This window comes from Parasteatoda tepidariorum, chromosome 1 (genome assembly GCF_982258835.1).
Source record: "Parasteatoda tepidariorum strain Cologne lab strain chromosome 1, Ptep-v5.0, whole genome shotgun sequence".
In the NCBI taxonomy this organism is placed as follows: Eukaryota; Metazoa; Arthropoda; class Arachnida; order Araneae; family Theridiidae; genus Parasteatoda; species Parasteatoda tepidariorum.
The window spans coordinates 54,136,929-54,159,903 of record NC_141755.1 but is presented as its reverse complement, the minus strand read 5'-3'; the positions used below and the strand labels follow the sequence as shown (position 1 = coordinate 54,159,903).

At 31.3% G+C, this 22,975-nt stretch overlaps 1 protein-coding gene across 1 annotated transcript in view; it reads left to right on the top strand.

The window, feature by feature from the left end:
- The first annotated feature begins 21,737 nt into the window (after window positions 1-21,737).
- mtTFB1 (mitochondrial transcription factor B1) overlaps window positions 21,738-22,975 on the top strand; it is a 79,290-nt gene continuing 78,052 nt past the window's right edge. Inside the window, exon 1 of the mRNA XM_087164214.1 lies at window positions 21,738-21,860. The gene's annotated coding sequence lies outside the window, so the exon portion shown is untranslated. The remainder of the gene's footprint in view (window positions 21,861-22,975) is intronic.

Here is a 22,975-nt window from a genome sequence, read left to right as displayed (position 1 = left end):
TTCCAAAATGCAGAGAAAACAGGTAATATATTGAAAATATAAAAAAAAATTGCCTCAAAATAATTTGGTTATTTTCTTTTGATAAAAAGTATTAGATTTAGAAACTTACATTTACGAAGTCGATTTATCAAATTTGTGTAGAAAAAATATGCAGAGAGTACGATGAAATAAAACAAATATTCGATACCGATAATTAATCCGAGAATTATTAACTGTTAAATTTGTATTTAAAGTTATCATGCCACCTGCTCTAAAGAACGCAGAAATGCTACGACAGAGTAAAAATTTGACTAAATGTTACGTCTAAATTGTTTAATTTTCTCTACTTTGAATGTGTAATTCAAATCCACTAAGCGACATTTAATTATTCAAAATGTTTATAAAGTTTTTAAAATTCTTTAGCACTTAAAAACTTTATAAAGCATTTTCAATATTTAAATTTAATTTGGTGAAATAAAGCTACAACATAAGAAATTCATTGAATGCGTTCTTTTAAGAGACAAAAAACATAAGATTTATATAGTTTTTAGCTCTCCTAATAATTGCTTTTATTATAATACCACCTCCAAGCGTCAGAGGTTAATAATACTTTTTAATGCGTCAAATGAGTTTTGAAATCGTAATTTCTAAAAAATATTTTACAATTACGCACTACAAGATTACATATACATTTCGGCAAAGTAATAAGGATGTCGTACGAGATTCTGTTTTTCCTTCTTGAAGTCACGCTTGAAAAAACATTAAGTTGTAAACAAGAAAAAGAGCAAAATAGAATAAGGTTTGACATTTTGAATGAAAACAGCATTAAGGCTCCATAGAGGCGCAGTTCTGATAGGTAATTACTATAACATCCTTCTTGGAGTAAAAACTTACGTAACCTCGTTTCAATATCTATCTCCTCACAAATGATGTGTTTTTCCTCTGAATAGAAAACCACTGACGACAAAAGGGTACCTTTTCATTTTTTCTTATTCATGACTTTGTAGTGATTCATGACGTGACTTTTCTTACGTCATAAGACTTAGTTGGAATCAACAAGAAGTTTGTGATTTGTCTTCTTGTTGTAGTAGTGACGACGGGACAAAAATTATTGATCGATGATTAAACCATAAAATGTAAAAGTTAGTATCCATTTCAGCTAATTGCTTGAATCGAAAAATAAATGGCTTAAAAAAATGATGAAGGAAAAAAAGGCTTACAGAATAAACGGGACGAGGAGGTAAAAGGGTACTAATTGGAAAATTATATGTCCCCAATAGTTGTAACGTGCTAATGACACTGATAGATGTACTGAAACAGAGTGATTCAAATTTATGTTACCAACTTTGTCACGCAAAGGAACATAATTTAAGCACGATAGATAAACTCTGCTGCTTAGGACGCTATACCGCGACAGGAACTTTTCATTGCAAATTCTGTTTCCTCTACACAACTAATCTAAAGTATAGAAAAAGTGAGTCCATGAAAACCTAGCCATAAAATTTCTATTGTTGAAAAAAATATATCAAAATGCAAACAAATTTTTGGAAAATAACTTTCCATTGCGTAATCCTTAGTTATCCTCTCATTATTTATTTTAATTTTGATATTTTTAGATGTTTTTTATAGTTTTTGAAACTTTATGGCTTACGAATTTTATAATTGTGTGAAAAAAAATTTGGATTCGTTCAAAAAATTCTCGAGATATGATGAAATACGCAAAAAGTAAAATTAATATTAAGCTGTCCAAATTTTGGTTCACTCTCTTGACCAAACTATTGGGACCTGGGACCATATTTCCCAGATTGCGGACCCCCTATATTTCAAAAGTTATAAAACCGAATCCGTTAAAAAAATTTATGTTTATTCAGAGAAAGTGCATTTTGTGCCTGATTTTATAACTTTAAATATCGTCTGTATAAGACCTGAAAATGAAGTAAACAACTGGTCACTTTTTCTCATCTTTTTATTTAATTATTTATTATCATTATTATTATTTATTTATTTATTTATTTATTTATTTATTTATTTAAAAATTGGGTTATGATTAAAGTACATCAATACAGAAAAAAGAGACACTGGAAAACACAATTTTCGTTACAATGTCCAAAATCTCGATTTAAAATTTTGAATCATCAAAATCCATCAATTTGTACCATTCATTTTTATGTGAAAAGAGAATTCTTATTCATATGTTTCAAAGTTGTAATGTATACATTAATGTATTTAGCCTCCCCAAATATTTCTAAACAGTTCTTTAAAGTCACTATGTTTTACTAAATTTTATCACATATTTATATTATTTTTATTGCTGAATTAACTTTTCATAGACGTAGATAATTTCTCATATGATTTTTTTAAACAAAAAAATATTTATAATTCAATCCAAGCAAAGAAAAAAAATAAGGGTAGCAAAAAGTGACTACTAGATGAAAAGGACTCATTGGTCACCGACTCATTAGGTAGGAGGATAAAATGGCTACTAAGTTATTAGTCAACCGACCACTGGCTACTAACTGATAATTTAAAATTTTTCGATACATTCCAGTGGTCTTCAATTAAATTTTTAAGAAAACCATAATTTGACTTAAAATAGTATTCTTCTCAAAACTAGCCAGCACGAACTGACGTCGTTTCCTTCCTCTGCTCCTCAAATGTTTTCAATTAGATCAATTGTTTTCAATTCATTTTTAGTTTATACTTAAAGTCTGTTATCTAATGTCTGTCGGTGAATAATATTTCAGATTACTCAAGTAAACAGAAGCTACAGTTCAGAAGCGTTAGCCATGCATGTGATCTTGTTTAACCTTTTGATTCCACGTCATGTTTATCAACGAGATGAGATTAACTGCTTGGCCTCCTATTTATGCCTGCCCAAACATTTTGAAAAAGTTCTTCAAAGATAGTATGAGCTAAATTTTATCGTATATTGTTTATTCTTTTTATTGCTGAATTGACATTTTGTAGAGGTATATTATTTCTAATAGAATTTTTTTTTTTAAAAAAATGTAATTTAATCCCAGCAAAAAGAATAAGTCTGCAAAAAGTGGCTATCGAAGAAAAAGACCTATCGATATTAGTGGCCGACTCATTAGGTTTGACGAAAAAGTGGCTACTAAATTACTAGAATCTACCGTCCACTGGCTACTAACTGAAAATTTTAAATTTTTAAGTCTAGTTTGCACTAATTATTCATCATATTTGATATCACCCCCTCAAATTGTTAAGTCATGGAACGTTAAAATCCGATTCTTGTGATATTGCAACTGGAAGATGAAAAGATCTTTGGAATCACTCTATGAAATCGAAGTTTTGCGAAAAGTTTCGGAAACGCAAAATAAACAACTTGCTTGCGTGTGATTCCCCCACCTGGCTACCTTGTATCCTTTTCGTCAGAAGTTTTATTAGGAAAACTCGGTTCTGGTGATTAAAAAGTACCGGATGATAAAATTAATAAATTATCTACCGGGATCATAGCGGAAGCAGATCAAAGCGCACCGGGTGCCAGATACACCAGGTGATGGGTCATTCTTGCACCCTCTCAAAAGGATGGCGTTGGGAGATGTTGGTCATCTGCCCACCTTCACCTGATGTCCGTTTGAAGAAAAAGGCCAGATGTTAGAAAGAAGACGGTTGGAGTTCCTTCAAAAAAATAGGTCAGCTGGCATAGGTGCGGCAATGTAAGTATAGGCCAGCTTGAAGACGGAATTCGGAAATGCATCTCTCCCTCAACGGAATCGGGGGTTGGCGCGTGTTCCACGTCACTCAAACAACATTAAATGCATCCGCTGGAAGATGCAAACTTGTTTATGAGTTATTTTTGTAATCTTTATTTATAGTTGTTGTAGGTTTCTTCGTGACCCTGGGTCACGATCTTTTGATTTTTATTATGCATAGAGGATATATGAAAAACCTCACCCATGCTATGTATTTTCGAATTCCTTATATGCAATGGAGGTCTGATTAGGAAAAATCAAAATTTAAGGCTATACTTTTTTTTCTTCTCTTCATAGGGAACTTAAAAACAAGACACCTTTGCAGTAAACGCATGTTGTAACTTCTCAGATTAAAGTGCTTGGGATATGTTGATCTTTTTTAATTATTTATTGATTTATTATTACAGTTTTTTTAATACAGTATTGTGATTGGATAGAGTTCAATAGCGCTTGAAAAATAGTGTGATTCAAATAGGACTGTTGTACCCGAATTATGGAGGAACTTTTAAAACTTTATATATTTATAATGAAATTATATAATAAAAAATAGTATTGTTATAATAGTGTATTAATTGATAGTCCATTAACAGTCTCTCAGGGGCTTTATCTTTTGAAAGATAAAAATCTTTGTAAAAATGACAAAGTATTTAAATTCAATAAATTTTTAAAAAAAAGTAGCTAAAAAAATATGATTTGTATGTACAATTATTTGTATTTGCATGTACAATACAATAAGGGTAATTAATGAAAGTTAGAACATTTTCAATGCTGCTTAAGAGTTCTAATCATTTTGTTAAATAGTATGAAATGAGTTAAGTTCTGGCCTTCTCAATCAACTTCCTCCAGGCCTGCCTCCGCCTGGCAGTTGTCTTCCAGTTTGAGACTTTTAAGACTGAAAAGTCTCTTTCCACGCAGTCGGCCCATCTCAGCTTTGGTCGACCTCTGGGTCTTGATCCGATGGGCTGAGTATGATGAATCCACCAAGAAAAAAAAAAGGTTTTAGAAAATACCCCCCCCCCCCCCCCTCTAAAAAATAATATGATTAAGTTCAACCTATCCACTGATCATAAAAGTTCATCTCTTATTATGCAAATTTTGAGTTGAAGATAGAATGAGCTTAACTAAAAAGAATAATTCCCACTAAAAATGAAAATTAATAAATAAATTAAAAAAATACATAAAGAGATACCCTTTGCAAAAATACCCTTTAAAAAGGGATTTTGAAATCTAATTTATCACCCAAAATAATTCTTATTTACATCAAACTAAAACACAAGTTGGAATAAAACTTCTCTTTCTTTGTAATTTTATGTGATTGCAAAAATGTACATTGATGATTATGTAATACATTTGGTGGAAAAATATTCCCCACAAAAAAAGATTTTAAAAATTATCCCCCCTCCAAATGTTAAAAAAAAATTTCCCTAAATTTATGAAATATTAAAAAATAAAAATAAATTATCCCCTCCCCAAGAATAGCTATGGCAATTTGTAATCCTTGTGGGAAACCCCTATTCAGCTCTATGAATTGTTTAAATCAGTGTAGATCAATGAAGTTCTGACTTTCTGAAGATCTTACACCATAAAGAAAACAATTGTCATGGTTAAAAGGCATAAACACTGTACAAAATCAATAGCAAACGTGGGAATCGAAACGTATTAGCCCTGTAATTGGCGATTTGTGCAATATTCAAAAGCGAAGAGCGTCTACAGGAAGAGAAAAATCTTGAGTAATTTTAAAAGCGTTTCAGCACTATGAATTATTTAAATCGACATAGATTTATAAAATTCTGCCTTTCTGAAAATCTTACACAGCAAAGGAAAACAATTGACATGGTAAAAGTACATACATAAACAAAGTCAATAGCAACAGTTGGAATCGAAACGTATTCTAACCCATTTTTTGCCTTTCTTTGCTGTTAAAACCCTTCAACTGGGAATGAAAATCTCGTTTGGATTTGCAAACGTCTGTCTGAACAAAGTAAATTAGTATTTATTATTTTTTTTCGGCGTAAATATTACACAGTGAAGTATTCTTTTATTATAAATTTTATCTATGGTAGAACGTATCAAGTTTTCGATTGTTAATGTACAGTGACCCACTAATAAAATTACCAGTTCCTAAATCAGCTGCTTTTTTTTAAATAAAACCTGTAAGAACAGGGTTATTGCAATATCAAAACATGTTAAAACTATCTTTAAATGAAATCATTATCACCGTTTTATACATTTATGCTTTCTGAGAGCATATGTTTTAAAAATGAAAAGCGTTCTGCTTTTTGTTGTCGGATTGTTAGGAATTTTTTTTCTTTTCGTGTTTTGAAAGTTATGTAGCATATAGATAACAAATACCAGTCTGCAATTCGCGAATAAAGGAAAACTGCTTATTAAGTAAAGTTATTGAAAGCCCACCAAAGATAATTAATCACTGGTTAGCCCTCAAAGATAAAATAAAGAAACAGGAAGGTTGAGAAAGAATTCAAATATAAATAATTTAAAGAACAGTTTACTTATTCAAAGAGATAAACCATATCTGTTAGTTATTTTTATCAAACAAGAGTGGATCATAATATATCTGAAAAGAGTTATACCAGTCACTGTTATATTATACTATGATTTAACTAGAAATGAAATTTTTACATTTATTTTAAGTCCAACTTGTTAGCTAGCCCATGTCTAAAGATTTGAGTGGCAAGGATAAACTCAAAATATGTTAAAATTTATCATTGACAGTCGATGGAAGTAACAAAAACTTATGCATGCTCTCAAACAATGTTGACTTTTTAAAAGATTATAACTTTGTTAAAAAAATTCGGACAGTTCTAATAATTTTTCTAAAAATAAGTCCATTTACACTTCGATATTTAAAAATATTGGAAAATTAAAAACTATCTGTTCCATATGTAACGTATTGAGTTACATCAATGACACCCAATTTTTAATTTTTTTTTTAAAAATTAAACACTTTTTAAACTAATGTAAGTTAATAAAAATTAGAGTAAGAGCAAATGACACAAACTTAATTTCACGAAATTTATTTGAACTGCTCGAATACTTTTTAATTGAATTTTTTAGCTTTTAAAGTCTGTAAATATGACATTCTTAAATGGTGGAATATTCAAATACTCAATGGTAAAATCAGCAATGTCAATTGTTAAAAGTTTTATACTCATACATTTTTTAAACATTTGAAATTTTGTCTCAAAATGTTTCGTTCAAACATTTTTCGAAGTTTTATTTTATTTCTATTTTCTGCTTTATTAAATTATAATTTTATATTAAAAGATGATTTGAATTCAGTAAAATATTTTAAAATATTAATGAAAGAATATTTTTTATAGTTAACTCATAATTTTAAGTTTTGATAGAATTTTGTCACTTCGAAGCGCGTACTAAAATTTTACGCATTTCTTATAATTTATTTTATTTAATTGTTAAATGTTAGACATTTTAGACTGCTTCCTATTTTTTAAAAACTAACTTTAAGAATTTTATTTTAATAATATTTCAAGTGGTTTCGAGATATTTGATATTATTACACAAAATATAACTGAACAGTTTTGATGTGGACATACTAATAAGTTATTTTTTAGCCTTTCTTTCCATACATTTTTTTCTGTTCATTTTTTCCCCATTTATATAGATAATGAAATACGTATTAGAACTATAGATACAATAACTTTGCCGCTTCCAGTAGCTTTCATCTTCATGAAGGATCCCGAATGATAATTAAAGAGCTGGTAGACTTCTTTAATCAAAGACTAGTTCCATCTTCCATCCTTGGATGCTGATTAGTGTTGTCGCAGCTGTGAAATAACAATTAAGGATGGAACTGTTATGTGAGAGGGCGGATGTCTGGTGAGCACCAGTGAAAACAAGCTGACAACAGCCGAGTCTGTTGGAAGCAGAGTACTTCCTGCGCTGGGCGACAGATTTTTATTGACCCTTATATTTATGGTTCATCTCTGTCTCTTAAGAACATGTGTTTATTTATTTAAGAATTATGATCAGAATGAGTTTGTTCTTCTGAGAAACAGCTTGACAGATTTGGGAATCATATTCCTTTAGAAGTTGCCGTGTTTATCAGGGAGGCAACTATAGTTCAGAGAGAACAAAGCTTCCTGACAAGTTATTTTTTGACTTGATGGATTCGAAGCTTTTTGTATATAGATCTATTAGGGGGACCGGAAAGTAATGTGGATGCATTTGATATTTGTTATCAAGATTTTATTTTTAATCAATAATGCATTCTCCCTCGTTAGCAACAACCTTTCAATGCCGGATAGGAAGAAAAAAAAATTATTTGGTTTTTAAGACTAACGAATATTTAATGCGCTGAAACTACAAAAAAAAAACTACAGACACTGGACTAGTACATTACTTTTGGGTGCCCCTCATATTATGAAAGTAGTATTTTTTTATTTATTATTAGAATTGGGCAGTTTTACCCTGTAATTACGGTTTACAAGTAGAAATTTTGGATCTAACCTAGCAAACAAGGGAACTCCTGGATGAAGCATAGGAAGAAATTCTCCATTGAGGAATTTTCACGTTATAGGGCGAGGAAAACCACATAAATCTTCCGTGGTTAGTTCGATGACAAGTCGACAAGGGGATTCAAAACGATAATACATCTACCACTTGGATGAATTTGCATCAGCACGGTGGTTGGTGCAAGCAATGAGCAGTATACGAATCGATCAGCCATAGCTGGAATTTAAACCGGGTTTGCCTCTTACGGAGTTGAGCTCTCTAATTTCTAGCCATTCCGGTTTTTATAAGAAATCTTAATATTTTTGTAGAGTGGGAAGAAAAAGTTTTGCATTTTTTCTTTGTCATGTTGCTGAGATTTCTGACAATTTTGGGACTCGATCAAAAATCAATATCTAATTGAATTCCCAAGGATCTATTTTGAAATTAACATTATTTTTTTTTAAAGACATTTATTAGATATATATTAGAATACAATAAATTTTTTAGGTATATATATTAATATATCAGATATACTATATGTTATATATAAATATATTAGAATACAGTAATATAGTAAAAAATAGTGTTCCATATAATAAATTATCAGCCACAACGGATAATTTTTTTAAAAAAAGAAAATTTTTTTCAAGTATATTTTAAAAATTACAGAAAATAAGAACAGATTTTTTCCTTTATGATAAAATGAGATAGAAAATCAAAGAAATAAATAAATAAATAAAAATTCTATTTATAACCATTTGACTTCCGACGTTGCAATGTTTTTACTTCTTTAAGAAAGGCTTTCGATAACCATTATACAGTTCATACTTCTTTGCACACAATTCTTTATTAGATTGGCAGTCCAGTGTCTCTTTCGCCCCCCCCCCCTCCACAGTGCCTATTACATAATGCTGTAATAACATCCTAGCTGTTAAACAATAATAATAATAATCAACTTTCATTCAATATTTGTTGAAGAAAAAAAGGCTGTATCATGTAAAAAGTTAAATGATTAAATAAATTAAAAAAATTCAAGCAATTTATAATTATGATTTTTCACCCCGCTAACGTTAGTGAACGGAGCAACGTAGCCAGTTGACACGAGTCGGCTAGTTGAAATTCCTCTTCGTGTTATTCTATGAGCCTTCTCTATTATTTTTTCATTGCACGCATTAATGAGAGCTACGCCATAGAAAAGTACCTCAAATTATTGCTGATATAACTGTACTTTGGAAAACTCAGTACAAAAATTTATATTGTATTTAGGAAAATAGATCTCTCTCGAATAATTTTCAAATGAAAAAAAAAAAATTAGATTGAAGTTTTTTTTTAAATTATGAAAACTCAGTCAAAATGCGTCTTTATTTTCCACCTTACTGGTGATGAGCAAAACTTGAACATCACAATGTTATGTTCGCTTGAAGCTCACTCGCACCATCTGTTTTATTAAAATTTAACAAACTACAAAAAAAAAAAAAAAACATTATGCGTGTCAAGAATGGACCGCTGCTTTGATAAAGAATTCCGCGTCGTATTCTTATAAAACCCTGTTCTCTCTTTAGCGAGGAGAGCTTCTAGGGAAAAGGGTTTCATTGGTCCCTTAGTAGGCCTCTCTCGGCCCACAAGCCTTATCCAAACACATTTACTCCTTCTGAAGCCAGCAGTGGAATAATGTGACGTCAGGCTTCATGATCCAACGATGCTATAAGAAATCCGCCCAATTCCGCATCAAAATTCCAAGCATAAGCTGGCCGCGCGTGCAGAACCGTAAAAGACATCGTCTGCTCTTCGAATTAAGAAAAGAAGGCAGGTGTAACCATCTGGCAACAGCGATGCGATGCCCACTCTCACCTTGTGAACCCAGCTGTTGGCTTTTTCCCACACTTCCAAATCACCTGTTCACTTATCGGTCCGCTTATTTCTTATGCAGCTTTCTTCCAACAGCTCTCTCCTCACCCATAACAAGAGACAGAAGAAGAAAAAAATAATCTTAAGACATACATGACTTATTTTTTATATGTATATATATTGCCTAAATTTTATATTTTATTACAGTGGGGTGACAGATTTTTCCAAAAGGGAGTATTTAAGAAGAAAAAAAAAATGTACGGTGGTGTTGAAATCTTTGAAACGTATGGTTCGGTTTTAGATTGAAAAGGAATTCGGGGGTGGGAAACGCTCAGGAGTTTAAAATTTAAAAAAAAAAAAAATCGAGGAAAATCATTAATTTTGGTAAGCTTTTTAAACATTTTGAAAGGCGTTTTAGCTTCCTACATTAGCGAATAAAATTTACATTTTATATTTATTTTTATATTCCCAGTTTATAAAAACTATTCGCCTCATTTATTTTACCTGTGACCGGTGACTAATTCATTACGTTGTGTGCTACGTGTACATGAAGAAATTTGTCATCGTGAAGTTATTATAAAAACTTCTGTGTTTTTCTTTCTTTCTAATTTTTTAATATTTAAAAAGTCATTCTAATTCTGCATTGTTTTAATTTAACTTCAATAGTTTTAATTTAATTGGAAAGTCTCGTCACCTATGCGATTTTTAAAAATATTAGTTCGTTTTAAAGCCAGGTCAAGTTTTCCCTAAATATTATATATCCTTGGGTTAAACGAAAGTTTTCTTTTAGGCAATTCTGTAATTTACTCTATATTTTAATCTTCTTGTGAATTTCAATATTGAAAGCATACTTTCCTCCTGCACACTATTGAAAGCTTGTTTTTCACAATAAACTGCAAAATAATTATTTATACTAATTACTTAAACTAATTTCAGAGTTATTTTAATGTAAATAAAGGAAAATTTTTGAACTTAACATTTATAATAGTTTGTGAAGTGGAATTAAATGACGAGATTTCTGGGAGAAAGATGTTTTTTTTTTACTCTTATTTGACGATACAACATCAATTTGTTTTCCCAAGCTTTGTTTTAACAAATTTCCCGTGTTTTTGTTGTCCAGAATACAAAAGGTAAAATCTGTTTTAAACTATCATGTCACACATAAACTGCAAATTACATTTTACATTGAAGGTAAAGCGTAAAATGCATCTTTATGAGGTGCAAAAAAAAAGAAAAGCTTTTAGGTAAGTTTGTCACGAATTGACCCCTTTCCTTACGACTAAAATGGCATTTTCACAATACTTTTTTTTTCTTCTTCTGAAAACGATACTTTAATAGGCATGTTTAGGGCTGTTGAGAAAGGTGTGCGAAATTGTGAGTTCAAAACCATGAACGAAGTAAATAAATGAAAAATAAAAAACATTGGTAATAGACTTCAAACTATTGAGGTAAATTGCCACTTCAAATGCAAAGAAGGGTATTTTTTCCTTCATTTTTCTTCTTCTTTTGACATCGTGCTCCTTTTACCTTCTCTGTTACATCCCAATACAAAACCAATTTCGAACCTTTGCATTCAACAAGAAAAAAAAATTTTTTTTTATTTAGTGTGTTCCATTTCTTCTCGCAGTAATTCATGTGTGATCGTAATAAGCCTACATTTCATCTACATTCTGATAATAATCATTTGTTTGTAAATTCCAACACAAGGTTAAATCTAAATTAATGAATTGAGGATACACGATGGTCTTACTAAAACTATTAAAAAATAAAATAAATATAAATGAAGATTATTAAAGGCAATATAATATTTCATATCACATCGTGAAGAACTACTAAACCTTAATTTTTTTTTCATTTTCCTTGAAAGATCTTTTTTTGGAATGTATGTCTCATACATTTGATCTTACCCTTGCAACATTCAGCTAAATGGGAAAGTGATACAGATTCCCTTTTTTATTATGGTACTGAAAGCAAAGGGTTTTTCGTATTCACAGTCCTTAAAGTATATTTTGAGAACCCTTGTCAAAAAGGAAGTAAGAAAATAAAGAAAATATTGAACGGTGCGAAAGAAAGTAATGCAAGATTAAAAACCTCAAAACCTGCTTGACTGCCTGAAAAAACTTATAATAGGAGACAGCAAATAATTTTAAATATCTTTAAGATTCAACTGGCAATCAAAATGGCGATTCCGCTTTCTTCAGTGATGCAGTGTAAGTTCCGCTTTTTTTTTCCTGACAAGTTTTTTTCTTTTTTTGTTTAGTTATTAACTCGCGAATCCTGAGGCGCGTAATTTTTTAATTAACTTTTCTCAAGGATTCTGGTCTGTAGGTACTTTATTTACGTCGCATTAGAGCTGCACAATGGGCTATTGGCGACGGATTGGGAAACATCCCTGAGAATGATCCGAAGACATGCCATCGCAATTTTGATCCTCTGCAGAGGGGGCGGCTCCCATGCTTTAGTAGCCCGACGACCAGCGAGCTAAGTCGAGCATTTCACGGTGAAACAGTTTAACGAGGACCGCGCTCCCTCCATCCCTACGCAGGCTGATCAAAGTGGTTGCCTACCCGCTTACTGACAGCAGTCATTGATGCATCCTTTGCATATGAACTGTTCCCTGTTTCATCCTTTTTCAACTATGACAGTTCGATATTTACAGTAAATGTAATATACGCCTACAACTTTGTGACAATTGATTTCCTTACAAGTCATGATCTATGAAATAAAATTATGGAATAAAGTGTGATCTCACAAAATAATAATAATAATAATATTCATTTCATTTTCAAAAGATAATGACTTTTAATGCTTAAATTAAAAAAAAAAGTGGCTTGATTTTATGATCCAATGAAATTTTATTACTGTCAGACACTATTAATATTTCTTCCGTTTCATAACAATGCAAAGCATAATAAACTTAAAAATATATATATTAATTTTATCTTATAACAGTCGTTAAACAGCCGACCGAATTTTGGGCCAACTCCAGAGCCTTGTAATTTTGAACTCAATAAAGAAGACAAGGGAACTCCCAGATCAAGTATTGGAAGAAATTTGCCTTCGTGGAAAACTTTTTGATGGAACCAACCCGCATTTGCGTTACATGCAGATGAAAACCACGAGAACTTCCCGCGGTTAGCCTAACGGCAAGGGGACTCTAACCCTTTACACGTCAACCACTGAGGATATTTTATGCTAGCACCGTGGACACTGCGAGTAGGGTGCAGAAATCGTATTGATCAGCCATCGCTGAAATTCGAACTTGGTTCACTTCATTGGGAGGCGATCGCTCTATCCCCTAAGCCACCAAGGCTCCTCAAATGATAATTTTATTTTTTATTTTATAACCGTCTTTGAACTGCCGACCCAATTTGTTTGGTTTGCGACCGCCAATGTTCAACTCCGTAGCCTTGTAGTTTTGAACACAATCCAGAAGACAAGGGAACTACTTGACCAAGTATTGGGATAAATTTGTCTTCGTGAAGGACTTTTTGATGGAACTAACCAGTATTTGCGTTACACGGAGAGGAAAACCATGAAAACCTCACACGGTTAGCCTGAAGGCAAGGGGACTCTAACCCATGATCCGTCCACCACTGAGGATATTTTATGTCAGCACCGTGGTCGGTGCGAGCCGGGTGAGGAATTCGAATCGACCAGCTATCATTGGGATCAAACCCGGATCATTTTATTGGGAGGCGAGCGCTCTATCTCCAGAGCCACCACGGCTCTCGAGTGATAATTATCGAATATGATAATTCGTTGAAATGGGTAGCGTAATTCGACAAGGAAAAAGTAGAGGAAGGTTATAAAATGACACTTTTAAAGCGCACATAAATTTGGATTTAAAATCATCTAAGATCAGCTGTTTGTATGAAACATATTTTGTCTTTTAAAAGTAAGTTTGCTTGTTTTATTTAATGGGAAAATATGATTTTTTCGAAACAGGTTTTTGCTTCCTCGAAATCAATTAAATGTCACTTAGTATCTCCTTTCTTAGGTTTTTTATATTTCACAAATGGACCAATTTTTAAGCTGCTCATGAGAGCATTCTTAAGAACGTTTTAGGTCAAAAACTTCACGGTTTCCATGAAGTTAATAAGATATTTGAGCATCGCACTTTTTTTCTAGTGAGAATTCTGAAAATTATAGGTAACTAACTGGCAAAATACAAAGAAACAGTTTGATATAAAAATTTCACCTTAGAGAAAGTGCTAAGGTACTATTACTATTGTACCCCAAGCCCTTCCAATTTAAAATTCTTCCTCCCTTTACTACGAAAGAAAGGGGTGGTGAATATTAATGAATAACTTGATCCGCTGGTGCATCGGTTCGAGAATATCGTTACCTACTCAGATAAATAAAAATGATTATGCATCAAGGAAAATATCACAATATTTTCCACGCAAGGGAAGATATTTTAAACTAACTTCTTTAAATACCGATTTTTTTTCCTTGTTACAGATGAGTATTTGTTCAGTAAATAAGAAAATCTTTTCATTCTTTCTTATACGAGGATAAGGAAAGAAAACTAATTGCGTTTTAGCATTTAAAGAATTTCGCAGATTAGTTTTAATTTGATACAAATGATCATATGAGATTTATCAGCGGCTACGAAATTTCAAATTTTTTAGAACGAATTTTTTCCGAATTGTTTCCTTTTTATAATAGAAAAAGATAAAAACAGTTCTCATTATTCAGTTCTCAGCGAATTCTTATTAGCCAGAAAAATCATATATGATCCTTATTTAACGAAGAATAATCGAAAATATTGTCAGTTTAAAACTAATAAAAGATAGACCGATATTTACTTGTAAAAATTACTTATCTCTTATTAAACGGTAATTTTATTCTGTTCTATTTAGATTATCGAAAACTGAAATGAAAATATCAATTTCCCGAATTTTGTATACATTCTTTCCCGTAAAGATAAATTTTTTTATTCTTATGAATTCTTCATCGATTCTCAAGTACATTGTAGCATTTAATTTATTCAATAGTGATCTCATTAATTCGGTCGATGGCGCTGAATATTAGTTAGTCATCTAATAAAATCTCGCCAAGTCTCTCCTTACGAGGTTTTATCTATGCTTACACAAAACATAATATTTTCCACGCAAAGTTACCCTACGTTTATAAACCACGCAAAGTTAATCGTAAAAAAAACTTTGCGTGGTTTGATTTCAGTTCAATCTCCCAGTCAATGTATGATGTCAATGAATTTTACGAGTTTTTCTTGATAATGTTTCCTCGTAGGTGCAGTTTGATTTGATGTGAGACACCTAACGAAGAAAATGTGGGTTATGGAAATGTGGATTAAAAAATAACACTGCACGATCAGATTTGTAAGAAGAGACAACTTATGCACGCATTAATGAGAATGTAACGCGTCAGAAACGCGTTTTGTGGAAACTAATTTACAATGGCAACGTCACGAAAAAGAAAATAGTAACATTCCGAAAGAAATTTATGCGTACACAGAATTGATATACTTGATATAAATCAAACAATTTGGAAGCAGTTCTATTTGAGTATATCTTGGACACGTAATGCTCAGAAAGAAAGTAATTGCATTCAGTTGCAGTTGCTTTTACAGCAATTGCAATTGTTTCAAAAAATAAATTTGCGTTTAAGAAAGGCATATTTATGGATTAAGTCGATGACGTACTATAAAAAGTATCCAGAATGATTCGCTTATAATTCATCTGTAATAGACATCGTATAACAAAGTTTTATCAATGATTTTTACAAGATCTACAAGTATTTAGTAACAACAATATATGAAGAATCTTGCACGTCAAGTGGTTCCGTCAAATTTTTAACACAGAAATCCTTAGAAAAGCAAAACAGAAACCGATTGAAAAGTAAATTAAAATATGTAAATGGAAATGAATTAGTCATGATCTTCATGTTCTAAGGATTATTAAACTCATAGCATTTCTGGATCAAACATAACTGTGAAAGTCACAGTGTGTTCATCAAGATCGTATGACTCGCCATAGAATGAAATGCGCCTCCGACAGTTATTTCATTAACAGGGGCGCATCTGGTAAATATGAAATGCTGCCTTCGAGACTTCTTTATAAACTGACGTCGTCAGTAAAAAACGAATTATTAATTTGAAGAAATAAAAATGATATCTTTGAAACCAAAATGCTCAAAGGAATAAGGAATTATTTGCTATAATTCTTTCAACGAAACCTTCTTTTTGCACAACTTTCCATACTCGAATTTCATATATCCTTGCTCAAAAAATTTGTAATTTAGAGTATTACTACTTATTAAACTCATAACATTTCTAGATCAAACATCATTGCGAAAGTCACAGTATGTTCATCAAGATCGTATGACACGCCATAGAATAAAATGCGCCTCCGACCGTTATTCCATGAACAGGGGCGCATCTGGTAAATATGAAATGCTGCATTGGAGACATGAGAGAAAAAAGCCATGTGCTCGGCATAATCAGAGGATAACGGACAAAAGGACCACGGGGCCTAAATAACGGCGGGCCACGTGCGAGCATTTGTCAGCGCGGACCCGTTCCCACGGGACACCCACAGCAGCAGCTGGGGGCCCCGTGCGCTCATCTTCCGGGGAAGCCCACGTGCGATGAGGGGTTGCCCAGGCATCGTCAAGCTGTCACTAGTTGTGACTCGATGGAAAGCATACGCTATAAAGTGGCTTTCTTTTCTCTCTGTGACGGAACGACCATTTTTTTTCTTCTTCTTTTTACCCTCTATCTCCTCTTTTTTTCTGATTGTTCCTGGAAAATATTGAGAGGGAAAAAAGTGATATTCGCTTAAAATATTTTTTTTTTCCCTTCAATATTCCCCAGAATGAAATCTTACCTTTACACATTTTAGTTCCGAGTTTTTTCACCTTCCGAAAAAGTGTTCAACTCCTTGTATTCTTCCCGTCATTTTTGTAGAGTTTAATTATTTTGGGATAAATAATCAGCAACGTAATGTTGAAACTGCTCTCGAAACATAAATTGAATTCAGGCAGGTATTTCGATGCTTTTAGCAAGCATGATCCTCACTGCTAGAGCAGAAACTGGATGAATTTTTTTATTTTTTTCTACACTGATTATGAAAATTATATATATTGTAACAGCTGCATGGCCCTCCTAACTCTTCCTGGTATGTTTTTTACAGGGTTTTTATAATTATATCCTTCAACCAAAGACTTCACTTACTTTTCTGTAATGTTAGAAATAATATTCTTATTAAAAGGGTTTTCCTAAAATGTAAAAAAAAAAAAAAAAATCCTGCAAACATGCATTTCGTTCGAAAACCAAATATCTTCCTTTAATAAATTTTTAAAAAAAAATTATTTTAAATAATTAAGTTGAAAATTTTTCTCAGAAAATAATTAAAAGCAATTTTTTCAAAAAAAAAAATTTTTTTTTTCCTTTAAAAAATTGATGCTCATATGCCATGAATTGATGATGCCATGATGCTCATATTAATTTAAAATTACTTCTGGTGAAAAGGAGGAAAAAAATTAAATCAGTCATAACGCATTTAATGTTTCTATAAACATGTGTACATACAAAATTCACACAATTTTTAAAAAATTAACTTAAGAAAAATAACTGTAAAAATGCGAAAAATTTTTAATATAATGATTAGCATTTGATTAAATAGAGAAAAATGTTTATAACATACTGTTAAATATAATTTTAAAAAAATTTCTTCGAAAAATTTCCTTTCTTAAAGCTTGTTTCTTACGATACTTTAATTAATACAAAAAAAAGAAAAAGACGAAGAAGAAAGAAAAAAAAAAGCATGCAGCAAAATGGATTCAAAATGTTAATGATTCCCAGCGCTCCATACAATTTTAAATTTAAATTGAAAAGACTAAATTAAAGAGTTGTATCTGCAAAAAAGACTAAAGTTGCATCATCACAAAATTAAAAAAAAAATTTAAGAAAAAAATTTAAGCATTTATGTCACAGTTAGGAAAAAAACGTAACGGAGGGAAGGAAAAAAAAAACGGAAAAAAGGCAAAGGTAATATATATATATATAAAAAAAAAAATAGTAAAATAAAGTAAAAATTTGAAGGGAAAAAAAGGTAGTGTTGAAACTATTAAAAGATATACATGTATAATTCTTGATACATGTGTAGAATATGTGTATTCTTTCATTTTCATCTATGATTAAAATGCTCTTAAATGCAGTATTTATATTTTCAAATGCTTTAATCTTCTTGCTTTAAATAAAAAAAATTTCCTTTCATGCTCACAAAATTATAAATATAAGAGTTTAAATGAACAAGTAATTCTCTTATAACTTTAGAATATAGAAATTGGTGAAATTTTTTCATGAATTACGATATAGGTTGGAATTAGGCAGTTTTACATCCAAAATTAAATTAAAAAGCACATTTCTAAGAAAAGTGTTCTTCGCGCTTTTATCTTAATCTTGCACTTTGGAATAAAGTCATTTTGAATTCATTAATTTGAGTAACTTTAATTATTAAAATGTAAATGTATATCTTGCAAGTTAATTGAAAATCAATAAAAATTTCCATTTTTAATGAAAGTATCCATTATTCCCCTCTCTTAAATAATACAAGAGAAAAATTTGTTAATTTTATAAATCACCACCCATTTTCATTCAGTGGAGTGGAGTCACATGAGGTTGTGAACATCAGGTCCAGCAAACAGCAAAGGAACACAATACTAGGGTGGGGTGGAACATATTGCAATGAAAGAGGTGACATTTTACCAAGGGAAAATCAGCAGGGGGGTTTCCATATGTAGAAATTCTTTTCTTCCCCCCTTAATCAACGAATGAAATGACGGCACGCGACGTTTTACCATGGGAATCGACTGGGAAACATACGCCACAAAAAGTTTTTAATATAATAATGAACCTCGTGTGCCACATTGAAAGAAGGGAGGGTGTGCACATGAGGTATTTTTTCGTGGCTGAGTGGGTTTTGTGCTATGCTGAGTACCGTGTGAACTATTCATTTATTGAAAAATTCGTGCTCCAGCCACGCGTCATGATAAAACGTATGCGAATGCAAATTATAGAATTAATAGTAGGGAGTCAGCTGCTGCGTGCTGATCATCTGAGTAAAAGCTGCTATTATTTCATTTTAGAGTAGAAAATTAAAATATGTTTGTTTGATTTAATGATGAATTTTTTTCTTTACTTTTTCGAGTACGTTAATGTGTAGTGACTAGAAAGTTCAAAAATATAATCACCGACATACATGGTTCTCATTTTTCTATTATCAATTATAAAGAACTGTTTTTCGATTATCAATTATAAAGAACAATTTTTCTTTCAGAACGAGTGGTTAAGTTTTGGTACTAATCAATTCGTTAGTTTAGCATTTCTGGTCACTTTTATCACTGAAAGTGTCGCACATTAAAGTTGATCATTGTTAGACTAAGAAATTCGAAATAGTTTTTAAAAGCTTAGCGTAAGACTCGTAATAGTTTGACATAAAAAAAACAACTTTTATTTGTTTTTTACTGGAGAATATTAATTGTTGAATTCTTCAAATCTGGCAGTTGCATTGAAAATACCAGAATGAGAGAACTGTAGGCCAAAATGACATCAAATTTTGATTATAACGTAAAATAATATAAAAGAGAAATAAATAATAAAAATTTCAAGAAAGTAAATTGCGCGAATTTTGTAGCGACACACAGCTATTTCAATGCTGTTGTAAAATTAAATTTAATAAATTGATAGTACTTATTGTCGTATTTTTATACACCTCTCTTCTCTACTGACTTTTACTCCTTTCTCATCGAAGTGCCAGAAATTCTGAATAAATTTACTTACAATAAGTTGTCAGTTATCTATCTTATTATATAAAACGCTACTACGTACGTATGTATGTATGTATGTATCAATAAAACCGATGATATTTCTTTTCTCGCGCTGGCAACAGTTTTCATTTTTAATTGATTGGATTCGGCGCGCAAGAGCACGTAGTGAGCAACCAGATAACAATAACCAGAGTAAGCATTATCAGGTTGTTCAATTCAGATTCATGCACTAAAAACATGACAATATTTAATTTAAACTCAATTAGGAATTAATTGAAGTGAGAATGCTTTAAAAGGAGGCTGTTGAATTGATATTTTTCTACTGGGAGCTACCAAAACGTCTAAAAAACGTTTAAGTGTTTGTATTGAATGCATTGAATTTTTTTATATTTCGCGTTTATTTATGCATTGAATTTTCACGCTTTAAAATGCAGAATATTAGTGAAGTAATATTTGATAATTTATTTAGCTAATATGTTTCTTATTTAGCTAATGTTTTGATTTTTTCACCATGTACAATCTAAATAGCTAATATACTTTTTTAAAAGCCAATAAGAACATTGGTAGAATTCTTCTACATAAGTACAATACTATGTCTTTGATGATAAAATACTATGTCTTTGATTATAATATATTATGTCTTTGTGCTAGAACATTGTGTTCATTGGCGAGCGAGCGCAGCGAGCCATGGTTCACGGCGTGAACCACATAGGATTGCGTAGCAATTCTCGGGGGTTGGCGAGCGTTAGCGAGCAGGGGGCGGAGCCTCCTAGTTAGATATTAATGCGTTTCATTGTTACCATTACTTCTGTATCTGCACGCGGTTTCTTTAATGACACAAATAAAAATAAAAACTGTCCCTTTATATACACTATAAATTATTTGCACTTACATACGGGTAAGTTTAAACAATGTTTGTCTGCATGTAGCATTGATATAAAACAAAATAACCTGTTTTACAATTACATATGAGTCAATAAGGCTTAAATTAAAAACGATTAAGATTGTAAGCAGTACGGGTAACTTCGGGAAACATACAAATGTAAGACACAGAATGAAATTCAAAAACGTGCTATAAAAAGTTCATAACACAATTCACCTCTAAGCCAGGAATGCACAACCTATGGTTCGCGTGCCTAGGCCTTTTAACTTGGCCCCTGAGTTGTCTATATTGATAAAAATATAAAAGAAAAATAGTAGTAGGAAGTTACTAATCTAGTTCAGACCCTTTCTCGAAAATGGGAAAGTGACAATTTCAGTTTCATTATGATAGCATTTATGCAATGGGTTTCAAGTTTGACGTGAAATGTAATTACTTATAAATTTGTAAATAAACTTAAAGAGAAAAAGACAATTATGCAAGCAGATAGGATTGAATTTTAAAAAAAATTATTTCAAAATTCTATCAACAGTCATTACATTAATTTCATACTAACTCATTTTATTTTCTAAATAAAAGTGAAAGTTAACTTTTATAATGAATGTAAATTAAAGTTTTCCTTTTCGTTGTTTGCCAATGCCTATATAAATTGATTTACCATAATTTTCTTTTGTAATCTAATAGGTATAATTGCTTAAATTTATACACATTAATTATTTTTATTATCTGCGCGGGAGCAAAAGATTAAAGACTTCGAACTTTTTAACGAATCTAAGTATACCGAACCTAAGTATACCTCGCATATTTGTAATTACAGTATTTTGTTAATGTTGGCCCCATACTTTGCATTTAGTAGTTTTTGTGGTCTACTACCCAAAAATGATTGAGTTTCCCCCATCTCAACACGATTTACTATCTTCAAAGCCTTTTTCGTTATTTTTTAGTTATTAAATTTATTACACAAACCACGACCGTCAAACTGCACTTTTTTTTTATAAGTTTTAATATCCTCCTTCGATGAATAAAAGGGAATTCGGTGATAGTCATGAGAAGGAAGGAAAGCGGGTCGCAGAGCAGCCCTTGACACCCTTCCAACCGACCCTGCCATCAGCGGATTTAATGAAAGTGGTTATATGTGCTAGTATCAAGGGTTACTGAGCTACGCCCAGGTAACTATACAATTTAATAAAAATAAGAAGTTTATAAAATATAATTTAAAATGCAATTAAATAAAATATAATTTAAAATGCAATTAAATAAAATATAATTTAAAATGCAATTATAAATTACAGATACAAATAGAAAATAACAAAAATTCACCAAAAGAAAATATACCTTGACGCAACTACAATGAATTTTAGCATTCGATCTTTAAAAGGTAAAGAAGAGTTTAAACACCTTTTTTTTAAATTGTTCAAGCTTGGTGTTGTCTTAGCGTCACTTAAAGTTGGTCATTACAGGAACTAAGGTGTGTTGATGCAATTCTAAATTGTAACTGGAAAAAAATTTTGAACGAAACAAGAGTTGAGAAAACAATATGAAACAGAAGCGAAAAAAAAGCAATTTTATTATTAAAAGTTTATTTCTAGAATTTAAAATAATAATAATAACTTACTACAAATTTAATAGCGCAATCAAAAGTTTAATGTTTGTAATATGTTAATTATGGTTCAAGCTATATAATTATGATTCATATAGTAAATTCTAATTATTCTTTAATTTAAGCTGGCGTAACTCAGATTGCAAACGAGACGACCGGGGTTTGAATCCTGACTTAGGCTAATCAATTCGTACACTGCTCTCGGCTATCAATGCCGCAGTTGACGGACAATGGATTTGGTACCCCTTGACGTCGGGCTGATTTTGAGAGGTTTTCCTAGATTTTCTCAACACGTAATTCAAATGAAATACGTTTCCCTTTAAAAATTCCTCTGCTCAATCTGTTCTAAAGCCCGATACAGGAATTCCTTTGTAAACTTAGTTGGTTTCAAAATTGTAAGACTGGAAAGTTTAACCGCATAACTTCATTTTATAACATTCTTTTTTTTTTTTAATTAAATTTAAATAATCCGTTGTGCTCGGGCTATTCAATGCAAGTTACGATTTTAAATTAAGTTTTTCTGTTAAATATTAAAGTTTTTTTTTTTCCTTTCTTTTCTTAAATATTACAATTTTCCAAAGTCATCTCGGTGAGTACATAATTGATATTTTGCGCTGCGTCAAAACTAAAATTTTTTCTGGGATTTTATTCGAAGACAGTAGTCGGGAAAATAATTAAAACTAA